Below are 14,411 nucleotides of genomic sequence, written 5' to 3'. Positions count from 1 at the left end.
ATCAAAATTAACCAGTGTTGTGTTTAGGTTCCCCATTTTCAGATTTAGTTGCTTGTTGCTTTTGGATGAAATCTTACACTCACAAAAAATAAAGTTGATTCATTTCTCTGAAACCAAGATCTATTTGTAATTGTAATAGTATGGTTCAAAATGTGTAGACTATTGAGAGGGTTAAGGGGTTTACTGTGAGTGGAGTTCAGTTTGGGACAGTAGTTTCCTTAAATGTTTGTTACAAATACTTTGGTTGCGTCGCCCAGTTTAGACATTGTATTCATCAACCAATGGTTGCATGCCACGTCCCCGACGGTGCCATCGGGCACCAGATTGCTATGACATACCGTATGATGTGGTTAGCTGATGTGGAAAATACTAATCCATGCATTATAAGATCTGACATGAGTCAGCAACGTCTGAACTGTCTCACACCCATCAGGACAGGACAGGCAGCATTCCATTCCATGTACCTGTAGGTTAGGTGATACAAAAAGGAAGATGTGGATCACTAACATAAAAATTGATTGGTCAAAATGAGAATGACATGATAATGGGCCAATGGGGAAAAGTAGGTGGGAGGTGGGTACACTCTAGACTGACAGCGAACCGAATGACACAAACATGAACGAGATGCGGTGTAGACAAGAATAACATTTCTGTCTTCAGTGGCAAACAAAAATCCACAATCGAACTTGGAAATGCCAAGCCTTCTGGAGCAACCTGAAAGTGTCGTGATGGATCACTTTCCGTAAGTAAATAAATATATCTTTCTTTTGATTCCTTTCTACAGAAAACCCCCCCAAAAAATGACAATATGGGTCGACACTACTTATCTGGGTGTTTTCTAAAATTAAAATTAGTTTTGTGTCATAACCGGATTATAACTCCCATCCAAACATTGTGATGAATATATTTGCATGTCATAGTCATCAGTCAACTCCATGACACTCAAAAGTTACATCAACCAGTGAATGCTAGCGATGGCTAGTTATGCTAGATTTGCTACCAGTCTGTCTTGATGAGTGTTAGCATGCTAATAGCATGCACTGCACACAAGGGGTACGCAGTAGGTTGATAACAATGAGCCAAATATGTTGTATGAGACATTTCAAAGAACATTCCCAACTAATGAGAAAACAGTTACGGCATTTATTTTTAAAAGAACGAATGTGATTGAACAGGGCAGATTTTTACTTCTGTACTCCATTGACCACAGAAACCTCATGCTGGATGTGCTACAGCATATGATATCATAAAGATTATCGTTATGACCAATCCTAAAATGACAAAGAAAGATGTTGTTCCTTGTATTTCTGAAAAATGTTTTACTAGATCAAATGTGTGTATGGTGGTACCTGCTACAGCTTGAGTAATGAGAGCACAGGTGTTATCTTGAAAGTGGAAAATATCTCTGAGTGACACAGCAGTTTGTGGCACTGCCGCCATCTTAGTAGCACTTTACGTTACAGCACGGCATAAAGTGGTGATAACATGGTAACACATGGTTACTCACCATCAAAATAATGCTATTGTGAGTTATTATAAATTGTTACTATACTATTACCATGTTATTACTGTAAAGGAGGGGGGCCACTGAGTGTTTGTGAGTTCCATTTGTAATAATGATGGATTTGCTTTTATTTCTCCTTCATGTTTCTCTACAGTAAGAAGAGGCCCCTGTCTGAAGGGAGCGATGTGAACTCTCCCAGCAACACAGACAGTTCTTCTGATAGATGCCCTCCTGAGGAGGACGTGCCTGCTACATCAAACATATCCCAGAGTGAGGAGAACGAGAACCACCAATGGTATGACCCATTTGTGCCCTCCCACATTGGGAACAGACAATATTGGCAGTCTTGGCAGATGTGAATTCAGTTGATGAATTCTGTAAATAGGAAGTCAACCCACTGGCTGTGTTGATGTCATGTTGCTGAATCTAGAAAAAAGAAACGCACACCTATAAAGGCGAGGTGCTGGCTAGCGGAGTAGAAAACTAGAAAATAAGGGAAAGCTGCACACTCTAAGAGCTCAGATGCAAAAATGTAATAACCAACGTTTCGACAGCAAAGCTGTCTTCATCAGGGTATCATCACAAACACTGCGAGATGAGTAATTTATATAGTGTCAAGAGACACACAGGTGTTTGTAATCATGGCCAAGTGTGGCCTAATATCATTGGTTAACTCAAATATTTAAAAAAAATGGCATACAAAGAACATACAAAAAGACAAACAAATGGGTAGCATACGATCATAGCATTTGTAGTCTAAAATGTATCTAACAAACAATTACAATGGCAAAATCACAATAATCACAAGAATGGCTTCAGATCAAAGTCTATGTTGAGACCGAAGGGAGCAAGGGTCTTTAAATTAAAGATCCAGGCAGCCTCTCGTTTTAACAATAAATTATCAAGGTCACCCCCTCTCCTCGGGAGGGTGACATGTTCGATGCCAATATAACGCAGAGACGAAATCGAATGGTTTGCTTCCAAAAAGTGGGCCGCAACTGGGTAAGTCAAGTTTTTGCACCTAATGGTGCTACGATGCTCTGAGATACGTACTTTTAATTCACGCTTTGTTTTACCCACATAATTTTTACCACAAGGACAAGTTATAAGATAAATAACTGCCTTAGTGGAACACGTAATAACACCTTTAATTGGGATAGATTTCCCTGTTTGGGGGTGTTTGAAGGATCTACATTTATAAGTGCCATTGCATTGAGCACAGCCATTACACTTGTAATTTCCATCCAGTATGGGCGCAAATAGACGTTGTTCAGGAATATCTTGGGGTGGTAAATCAGAGTGTACCAATTGGTCTCTGAGATTTCTGCCCCGCGAGAATACGACCAGGGGAAGGTCAGAAAACACATTACCGAGACTATCATCATATTTCAGAATGTGCCAATGTTTGTGAACGATTCCTTTAATTTGTTCAGAGCACTTTGAATAGCGGGTAGTGAGAACGCAAGAATGCGTCTTTTTGCGAGACTGACCTTGAAAAAGGTCATGTATCGTTTTGAATTTTCTCAATGGCAATATTAATCTGATCATTGTTGTACCCCCTCTCCTTGAACTTACCCTGCGTCTCAGCCATATTTCTGTCGAAATCTGATTGTTTTTTGCAAATTATTTTGATTCGACAGAATTGGCTGCAGGGCAGACTATTTTTCAAGGGAAGTGGGTGACAACTATCAGCCCTCAACAAACTGTTACAATCAGTAGGTTTCCTGTAAAGATCAGTGTATAGAACATTATCTTCACACAAGATCAGAAGATCAAGAAAACTGATTTGACGTGTATCAGATTGCATAGTTGTCACAGCTGTCGTCATGGAGAGAAGTGGACCAAGGTGCAGCAGAGTTAGTGTTCATAATTTTAATTCAAAACGATCACTGGAACACTACAAAAACAAGAAAATACCGACAGCTAAACAGTACTGACAGCATATCACACTGAACAGAAACAATTACCCACAACCCCAAAGAAAAACACACACTCCTATATAGGACTCCCAATCAAAGGCAACTCAACACACCTGCCTTCAATTGGAAGTCCTAATCACCAACACAACACTTAACACACAAAAAACCTGCCACGTCCTGACCAAAACTAATACAATACCTCCCTCTGCTGGTCAGGATGTGACAGTACCCCCCCCCCTCAAGGTGCAGACCCCGGAATGCACCTAAAAGAAAAAACAAACCCCCAAACAACAAAAAATATCCCCCTAAACAATAAGGGAGGGAAGGGAGGGTGGCTGCCGTCAACGACGGCACTGTGCTACACCCTCCCTCCCCAACCCACCTCTCCTGGAGGTGGCTCAGGTGCAGGACGTGGGCCTCGCTCCACCTTCGGCGTCACCCACTTTGGTGGCGCCGATAGCTGCGCCGGGCAGACGAGCCACTCGGGCTGACCCTGGCAGACGGACCACTCTGGCTGGGCCGGAGGACAGGCGGGCCATTCGGGCTGGCCCGGAAGACAGGCGGGCCACTCGGGCTGGGCCGGAAGACAGGCGGGCCACTCGGGCTGGGCCGGAAGACAGGCGGGCCACTCGGGCTGGGCCGGAGGACAGGCGGGCCACTCGGGCTGGGCCGGAGGACAGGCGGGCCACTCGGGCTGGGCCGGAGGACAGGCGGGCCACTCGGGCTGGCCCGGAGGACAGGAGGGCCACTCGGGCTGGCCCGGAGGACAGGAGGGCCACTCGGGCTGGGCCGGAGGACAGGAGGGAAAAGCATGGAATGCCTGGAGCTGTTCTGCATCACCCCTCCATAGAACAAAAATATCGTCAATATACCGTTTCCAAATAATGATGTTAGGCAAGAAAACATTTTTGAGAGGGTTGAAAATGGATTGTTTCTCCATGTAACCCACATACAAATTAGCATAGTTAGGAGCCATGGGGGATCCCATAGCAGTACCCTTCGTCTGAATAAAGAAATAATTTAGAAACATGAAATAGTTATGTGTGAGTACTATTTCAGCCAATGTTATAATGCAGGCACTGGAAGGTAGTTCATTAGGGTCACGTTGCAGAAGAAAATGTTCCATGGCTTCAATACCGCCCTCGTGTGGAATATTTGTGTATAACGACTCAACATCAAAAGTAACTAACAAGGTGTTCTCAGGGAGAGGATCAAGAGATTCAATGATAGAGATCATACTGCTGGTGTCCTTTACAAAGGAGGGGAGCTGTTCTGCGAGTGGTCTAATAAAAAAAATCAACAAAAGTAGATAGAGGGGCCGTTACTGCATCAATGCCCGCTACAATAGGGCGCCCTGGAGGGTTTGTAACATTCTTGTGTAATTTCGGCAAAGTATAGAAAGTGGCAATTTTAGGGTGTTGAATGGCCAGAAAGTCATATTCTTTTTTGGTTATCTGACCAGAATTTAAATAACCATCTAGGACAGTAAAGATAGTATTCTGAAATTGGGAAGTAGGGTCACTTCTGAGTTTCTTGTAAAAGGTGTTGTCAAGCAGTTGTCTATGACACTCATTTACATAAGCTGTCCTATCCATGAGTACAACCGACCCACCCTTATCAGCAGGACGAATAAGGACTGACGTATCGGATTGTAAATCAAGCAAAGCTTGTTTTCATGTGGGTTACATGGACAAACGATCCATTTTCAACCCTCTCAAAAATGTTTTCTTGCCTAACATCATTATTTGGAAACGGTATATTGACGATATTTTTGTTCTATGGAGGGGTGATGCAGAACAGCTCCAGGCATTCCATGCTTTTCTTAACTCCTGTTCTGAACATTTGAGATTTACTATGCAATCTGATACACGTCAAATCAGTTTTCTTGATCTTCTGATCTTGTGTGAAGATAATGTTCTATACACTGATCTTTACAGGAAACCTACTGATTGTAACAGTTTGTTGAGGGCTGATAGTTGTCACCCACTTCCCTTGAAAAATGTTTGCCCTACAGCCAATTCTGTCGAATCAAAATAATTTGTATAAAACAATCAGATTTCGACAGAAATATGGCTGAGACGCAGGATAAGTTCAAGGAGAGGGGGTACAACAATGATCAGATTAATATTGCCATTGAGAAAATTCAAAACAAAACGAGACATGACCTTTTTCAAGGTCAGTCTCGCAAAAAGACGCATTCTTGCGTTCTCACTACCCGCTATTCAAAGTGCTCTGAACAAATTAAAGGAATCGTTCACAAACATTGGCACATTCTGAAATATGATGATAGTCTCGGTAATGTGTTTTCTGACCTTCCCCTGGTCGTATTCTCGCGGGGCAGAAATCTCAGAGACCAATTGGTACACTCTGATTTACCACCCCAAGATATTCCTGAACAACGTCTATTTGCGCCCATACTGGATGGAAATTACAAGTGTAATGGCTGTGCTCAATGCAATGGCACTTATAAATGTAGATCCTTCAAACACCCCCAAACAGGGAAATCTATCCCAATTAAAGGTGTTATTACGTGTTCCACTAAGGCAGTTATTTATCTTATAACTTGTCCTTGTGGTAAAAATTATGTGGGTAAAACAAAGCGTGAATTAAAAGTACGTATCTCAGAGCATCGTAGCACCATTAGGTGCAAAAACTTGACTTACCCAGTTGCGGCCCACTTTTTGGAAGCAAACCATTCGATTTCGTCTCTGCGTTATATTGGCATCGAACATGTCACCCTCCCGAGGAGAGGGGGTGACCTTGATAATTTATTGTTAAAACGAGAGGCTGCCTGGATCTTTAATTTAAAGACCCTTGCTCCCTTCGGTCTCAACATAGACTTTGATCTGAAGCCATTCTTGTGATTATTGTGATTTTGCCATTGTAATTGTTTGTTAGATACATTTTAGACTACAAATGCTATGATCGTATGCTACCCATTTGTTTGTCTTTTTGTATGTTCTTTGTATGCCATTTTTTTTAAATATTTGAGTTAACCAATGATATTAGGCCACACTTGGCCATGATTACAAACACCTGTGTGTCTCTTGACACTATATAAATTACTCATCTCGCAGTGTTTGTGATGATACCCTGATGAAGACAGCTTTGCTGTCGAAACGTTGGTTATTACATTTTTGCATCTGAGCTCTTAGAGTGTGCGGCTTTCCCTTATTTTCATGTTGCTGAATCTACCTGGTTGTAACTCAAGTCTACGTTTACCTTGGCAAATCTGACCATAATTCTATCCTTCTGATTCCTACTTACAAGCTAAAATTAAAGCAGGAAGCACCAGTGACTCGATCTATAAAAAAGTGGTCAGATGAAGCAGATGCTAAACTACAGGACTATTTTGCTAGCACGGACTGGAATATGTTCCGGGATTCTTCCGATGGCATTGAGGAATACACCACATCAGTCACCGGCTTTATCAATAAGTGCATCGAGGACGTCGTCCCCACAGTGACTGTACGTACATACCCTAACCAAAAGCCGATGTATGACCTTTAAACAGGTCAACATTCACAAGGCCGCAGGGCCAGACGGATTACCAGAATGTGTACCGCGAGCATGCGCTGACAAACTGGCAAGTGTCTTCACTGACATTTTCAACCTCTCCCTGTCCGAGTCTGTAATACCAACATGTTTTAAGCAGACCACCATAGTCCCTGTGCCCAAGAACACCAAGGTAACCTGCCTAAAAGACTACTGACCCGTAGCACTCATGTCTGTAGCCATGAAGTGCTTTAAAAGGCTGTTCATTGCTCACGTCAACACCATCATCCCAGAAACCCTAGACCCACTCCAATTTGCATACCACCCCAACAGATCCACAGATGATGCAACCTCCATTGCACTCCCTTGCCCTTTCCCACCTGGACAAAAGGAACACCTATGTGAGAATGCTATTCATTGACCACAGCTCAGCGATCAACACCATAGTGCCCTCAAAGCTCATCACTAAGCTAAGGACCCTTGGACTAAACACCTCCCTCTGCCACTGGATCCTAGACTTCCTGATGGGCCGCCCCCAGGTGGTAAGGGTAGGTAACAACACATCCGCCACGCTGATTGTCAACACGGGGGACCTTAAGAGGTGCGTGCTCAGTCCCCTCCTGTACTCCCTGTTCACTCATGACTGCACGGCCATGCACGACTCCAACACCATTATTAAGTTTGCTGATGACACAACAGTGGTAGGCCTGATCACCAACAACGATGAGACAGCCTATAGGGAGGAGGTCAGAGACCTGACGTGTGGTTAAAGTACAACAACCTCTCCCTCAACGTGATCAAGACAAAGGAGATGATTGTGGACTACAGGAAAAGGAGGACTGAGCACGCCCCCATTCTCATCGACGAGGCTGTAGTGGAGCAGGTTGAGAGCTTCAAGTTCCTTGGTGTCCACATCACCAACAAACTAACATGGTCCAAGCACACCAAGACAAGAGGGCAAGACAAAACCTATTCCCCCTAAGAAGACTGAAAAGTTTTGGCATGGGTCCTCAGATCCTCAAAAGGTTTTACAGCTGCACCATCGAGAGCATCCTGACGGGTTGCATCACTGCCTGGTATGGCAACTGCTCCGCCTGCGACCGCAAGGCACTACAGAGGGTAGTGCTTACGGCCCAGTACATCACCGGGGCCAAGCTTCCTGCCATCCAGGACCTCTATACCAGGCGGTGTCAGAGGAAGGCCCTAAAAATTGTCAAAGACTCCAGCCACCCTAGTCATAGACTGTTCTCTCTGCTACCGCACGGCAAGCGGTACCGGAGTGCCAAGTCTAGGTCCAAGAGGCTGCTTAATAGCTTCTACCACCAAGCCATAAGACTCCTGAACAGTTAATCAAATGGTAACCCAGATTATTTGCATTGCTACCGCCCCCACCCCCTAAGAACGCTGCTGCTACTCTGTTTATTATCAATGCATAGTCACTTTACCTACATGTACATATTACCTCAATTACCCCCGCACATTGACACACATTCCCCCTGTATATAGCCCCGCTATTGTTATTTACTGCTGCTCTTTAATCATTTGTTATTCTTATCGCTTACTTTTGGGGAGGGTATTTTCTTAAAACTGCATTGTTGATTAAGGGCTTGTAAGTAAGCATTTCACGGTAAGCTCTACACCTGTTGTATTCGGCGCATGTGACAAATCAAATTTGATTTGATTTTGACCTTGAGTTCAATTGCAATTGCAAGAAACCCTGTTTTAAAAACCAAATATTTACAAGTTGTATTTGAAAACATCTAAAAGTATTTAAAACTTACTAAATTGTTTTCAACAACTAATAGTTCGTGATATTCTATTTCTCTACAGTAAGAAGAGGCACCTATCGCTGTCTGAGGATCCTGTGTACCATGAGGATGATGTGAACCCCGACACAAACGTTTTTTCGAACGGAGGGCCTCCTGAGGAGGATATGGATGCTACATCAACCAGATCCCACAGTGAGGGGATTGAGATCCACCAGAGGTATGACCTACATTTTCACAATATGCTTATTGGCATCAGGAGACAGAAAACAATATATTTTATCTTGAAGCTGACATGCAACATTTTTGACACTGTACCAAAAGTGGACTAATGTTAAACATACTGATTGTGGAGGACATGGTTGTCCTAATGTTATACATTTCATGTGTAAGTCCAGAGTCCATAGTTATTTTCTGAATCTTTACTAGAAGATGTTACTATCTTTAGCTCTCTTACCCCTCACTAACAGGTTACAAGTTGCAAAACTAATTTAGCTATTTTGATTCCCCTTACAGAGGAAGCCCCAGTCCTGTGAACATCAACTTTCCAGACCAGTCAATGGACCTCCCAAATCAAGAAGGAAACGAATTATGTGATACAATTTACCTTTTACAAACAAAAGTTTGCAATCAAAAGATGAATGCTAAATATACATGGGCATTCTTAAAGTCAACTGCTGATGTGTTTGTTGCAATTTTGGAACCTAACAATATAGAGAATATGGAAAACAAACCTCTTATTAGTCATACCGAAGAGTTACTTCTTGAGGAAGTGAAAATAACGTTGGAAAACAAAGAGCAATTGCAAAATACAAAATGTTCTATGTATTCGCTCAACGCTCCTTCGCAAATTACAGGTCATACAATAACGGATTTAGCAGAACTGAACAAGTATGGCATAACAACGATTTTTACGGACTGTCCGACGGAAAACCAAAACATCCCAAATCATTTTGAAAACGTTCCTGAATTTCTTGATAAGTACTACTCATTACAAACAAAAGGTTGCAAACAAAAGTTTGATACGCAACATGCATGGGCATTTATCGAGTCACCTTGTGGCGGAGAACCGGTTTTTGTTGGTTTATTTAAATTAGAAGATTGCAAGAAGATGTGCAAGGGCAAACCTTTAAATATTCATACCGAAAAGTTACTTCTTGAGGAAGTAAAACAAATATTGAAAAACAATGAGAAATTGCGGAATACTAAACTGTTTATCTATACGCTCAACTCTCCTTGTTTGCAAAATTCAGGTCATGAGTCATGCATGGATTTACTGATTAAGGATTCAGCAGAACTGTACAAATCTTATAGTATAAAAACTATTGTTGGATATAGCAAATGGTACGGTTCGACTGGACAGGTGACAACCTTTATAGATCCATATATCAGCTCATTCAATCACTTTAATTTGATAATCAGTAGTTCTAATTATGCGAACTATTGTGATGAATTTGTAATTTTTAACACTGAGCATAACAATAAGAAAAGCCGTGACTCTAAATCTAATTTTGAAGACAGCGCACTTCCCGAGCAACTTTATATTTTGAGTAAACAATTTCTGCCCAAAAACATTTCAGAAGTACCTTTCAGATTGAAAAAGTTTAAAGACATCCATAAGCGTGTGACAAATAAATTTATGTCAATTAGCAATTATGATAAAAAAAATGTGAAAACTGATAAGAAGAAAGAGAAAAGTCTTGACCTAGATTTTTCCATACCCCATTTTGGAACTCTAAATGAATTCCAAGAAGTTGGAGAGTCTCTAGCTGAAAAATTTGACTTGGTAAAACACATTGGTAATAACTTAGATCAATCTAAAGTAAATTTCATAAAATGGTGGACTAAAACAATTGCGGACGAATATACTACTTTTCTTCGAGAAGACATTAATAGACGACTTAGTGAAGATAAACACAGAATCGCAGTCCTCGATCACATCAGGAATAACACTGCAGGATATTTACAGTTTTGTCACTTACCACTAAGCCCTTTCCACAAACTATTTAATTAATACATGCAGCATATTCATTTGAGGTTGTGAGCTAAAGATCATTTTATATATATATTTGAATAAATCAAATTGTATTGGTCATACACATGGTTAGCATATATTAATGTGAGTGTAGGGAAATGCTTGTACTTCTAGTTCCGACTATGCAGTAATATCTAACAAATTCCCAACAACTACCTTATACACACAAAGGTAAAGGGATGAATAGAATATGTACGCATAAATATATGGATGAGTAATGTGAGAGCGGCATAGGCTTCGATGCAACTGATAGTATAGAATACACTATATACATATGAGATGAGTAATGTAGGATATGTAAACATTATTAAAGTGGCGTTATTTAAAGTGACTAGTGATACTCGGGAGAGGCAAAGGTCGAGAGCCATGCGTCCTCCGAAACACAACCCAACCAAGCCGCACTGCTTCTTGACACAATTTAACAGTCTGATGGCCTTGAGATAGGAGCTGTTTTTCAGTCTCTTGGACCCAGCTTTGATGCACCTGTACTGACCTCGCCTTCTGGATGATAGCGGGGTGAACAGGCAGTGGCTCGGGTGGTTGTTGTCCTTGATGATTTTTTGGCCTTCCTGTAACATTGGGTGCTTTAGCTGTCCTGCAGGGCAGGTAGTTTGCACCCAGTGATGCGTTGTGCAGACCGCACTACCCTCTGGAGAGCCTTGCTGTTGAGGGCGGTGCAATTGCCGTACCAGATGGTGATACAGCCCGACAGGATGCTCTCGATTGCGCATCTAAAAGTTTTTGAGTGTTTTTGGTGACAACCCAAATTTCTACAGCCTCCTGAGGTTGAAGAGGCGCTGTTGCGCCTTCTTCACCACCCTATCTGTCTGTGTGGGTGGACCATTTCAGTTTGTCCATGATGTGTACGCCGAGAAACTTAAAACAGACCCTCTGCTGTGGGAGATCACACCTACTGACCCAAGGTGGTTGAGAATGGTTATGGGAGCTGGACACGCAGCGACTCAGACCCTCTGCTGTGGGAGATCACACCTACTGACCCAAGGTGGTTGAGAATGGTTATGGGAGCTGGACACGCAGCGACTCAGACCCTCTGCTGTCAGAGATCACGCCTACTGACCCAAGGTGGCTGAGAATGGTTATGGGAGCTGGACACGCAGCGACTCAGACCCTCTGCTGTCAGAGATCACGCCTACTGACCCAAGGTGGCTGAGAATGGTTATGGGAGCAGGACACGCAGCGACTCAGACCCTCTGCTGTCAGAGATCACGCCTACTGACCCAAGGTGGCTAAGAATGGTTATGGGAGCAGGACACACAGCGACCCAGACCCTCTGCTGTGGGAGATCACACCTACTGACCCAAGGTGGTTGAGAATGTTTATGGGAGCAGGACACGCAGCGACTCAGACCCTCTGCTGTGGGAGATCACACCTACTGACCCAAGGTGGTTGAGAATGGTTATGGGGGCTGGATATCATAATGATGTCTCCACTCCCCCAATGGTGAATTGCTGTACTCTAAACATATGCTTTAATACTAATAAAAATATAATTGATTTAAAAAATTTAGTTTCCTCATTTAACGCTGTATGTGGATTTTTTGTATATTCAGCTGTGGCCAAAAGTTTTCAAAATGACACAAATATACATTTTCACTAAGTCTGCTGCCTCAGTTTGTATGATGGCAATTTGCATATACTCCAGAATGTTATGAAGAGTGATCAGATGAATTGCAATTAATTGCAAAGTCCCTCTTTGCCATGCAAATGAACTGAATCCCAAAAAACATTTTCACTGCATTTCAGCCCTGCCACAAAAGAACCAGCTGACATCATGTCAGTGATTCTCTCATTAACACAGGTGTGAGTGTTGACGAGGACAAGGCTGGAGATCACTCTGTCATGCTGATTGAGTTCGAATAACAGACTGGAAGCTTCAAAAGGAGGGTGGTGCTTGGAATCATTGTTCTTCCTTTGTCAACCATGGTTACCTGCAAGGAAGCACGTGCCATCATCATTGCTTTGCACAAAAATGGCTTCACAGGCAAGGAAATTGCTGCCAGTAAGATTGCACCTAAATCAACTATTTATCGGATCATCAAGAACTTCAAGGAAAACGGTTCAATTGTTGTGAAGAAGGCTTTAGGGCGCCCAAGAAAGTCCAGCAAGCTTCAGGAGCATCTCCTAAAGTTGATTCAGCTGCGGGATCGGGGCACCACCAGTACAGAGCTATCTATCATTTTACTGATTGATAAATACAATAGGTCCTGGTAGGGGGGAAAAAAGTTACGTAATCAATACAATTTTTTTCAAGTAGAAAGGAACAGTCAAGCTTCAGTAACTGTCAAAAGGGAAGTTCAAGAAATAGTTTTTTGCTAAAAAGCTATTTGTTTCTTTTTGACAATTTTTAAAGCAAACTATTACTTATTAGTATTTATGCTGCAATAGTTTGTGTTGGGGGCTAGGGATAGTCTGTTATATTTGGAGTACTTCTCGTCTTATCCGGTGTACTGTGTGAATTTAAGTATGCTCGCTCTAATTCTCTCTTTCTCTTTCTTTCTTTCTCTCTGTCGGAGGACCTGAGCCCAAGGACCATGCCTCAGGACTACCTGGCCTGATGACTCCTTGCTGTCCCCAGTCCACCTGGTCATGCTACTGCTCCAGTTTCAACTGTTCTGCCTGCGGCTATGGAACCCTGACCTGTTTACTGGATGTGCTACTTTGTCCCGGACCTGACTCTCTCTCTACTGCACCTGCTGTCTCTAACTCTGAATGATGGGCTATGAAAAGCCAACTGACATTTACTCCTGAGGTGCTGACCTGTTGCACCCTCTACAACCACTGTGATTATTATTATTTGGCCCTGCTGGTCATCTATGAACATTTGAACATCTTGGCCATGTTCTGTTATAATCTCCACCCGGTACAGCCAGAAGAGGACTGGCCACCCCTCATAGCCTGGTTCCTCTCTAGGTTTCTTCCTAGGTTCTGGCCTTTCTAGGGAGTTTTTCCTAGCCACCGTGCTTCTACACCTGCATTCCTTGCTGTTTGGGGTTTTAGGCTGGGTTTCTGTACAACCCTTTGTGAATACATTTGATTTATTGAATACACTTCGGCATGTACTTCAATGTTATCAAGAATTTATTTGAAAAGCTATTGAAATAAAAACAGCTGCATTGAATAGAATTTCACTAAACAATTATTAGTTACTAGTTATTGGCAACAAGGTAATAAATACATAATTGAAAACTACTGATAAAGATTTATTTTCTTTATTAGTAGCATTGTTATTGGTATAAGACTGGAGTGAGTGAGTAGTCGTGCTGTACTTCGCTCCGCGGGTAATATTACATTTCATTACATTACAATGGAACGATTTGATTAGTGTAATGTTAGCTAGCTAGCTACATAGTTGTCTTTGCTGTCTTTGTATCAAGGATAAAGGTGTAGCTAAAGGTGTAGCTTTGAGAAACTAACTTTGAGAAACTAACAAGGTTAGCTAGCCAGCTGTATTCGTTCGCAGTTTTCCAAATGGCGTCAACACCACAACACCACAGCCACTGCTAGCTAGCCAACTTTACCAACTAGCAGTACTGTGGAAACTAAATACATTACAACGGAACGATTTGATTAGTGTAATGTTAGCTAGCTACATAGTTGTCTTTGTATCAAAGATAAAGGTAAACGCAGCCACTGCTAGCTAGCCAACTCTACCAGCTAGCAGTACTGTATCAT

The 14,411-nt window shown here is 42.3% G+C and overlaps 1 long non-coding RNA gene across 1 annotated transcript; it reads left to right on the top strand.

Moving 5' to 3' along the window:
- The first annotated feature begins 549 nt into the window (after nt 1-549).
- Nucleotides 550-13,928, top strand: LOC106611931 (uncharacterized). Its single transcript, XR_014378811.1, has 4 exons — nt 550-742; nt 1,659-1,799; nt 8,749-8,904; nt 9,201-13,928. It is a non-coding gene; the product is annotated as an uncharacterized LOC106611931 (long non-coding RNA).
- The last annotated feature ends 483 nt before the right edge of the window (nt 13,929-14,411 follow it).

Source organism: Salmo salar, chromosome 09, assembly GCF_965601325.2.
Source record: "Salmo salar chromosome 09, fSalSal1, whole genome shotgun sequence".
NCBI classification, from domain to species: Eukaryota; Metazoa; Chordata; class Actinopteri; order Salmoniformes; family Salmonidae; genus Salmo; species Salmo salar.
The sequence above is the reverse complement of the archived record's forward strand: the minus strand, read 5'-3'. Positions and strand labels throughout refer to the sequence as shown.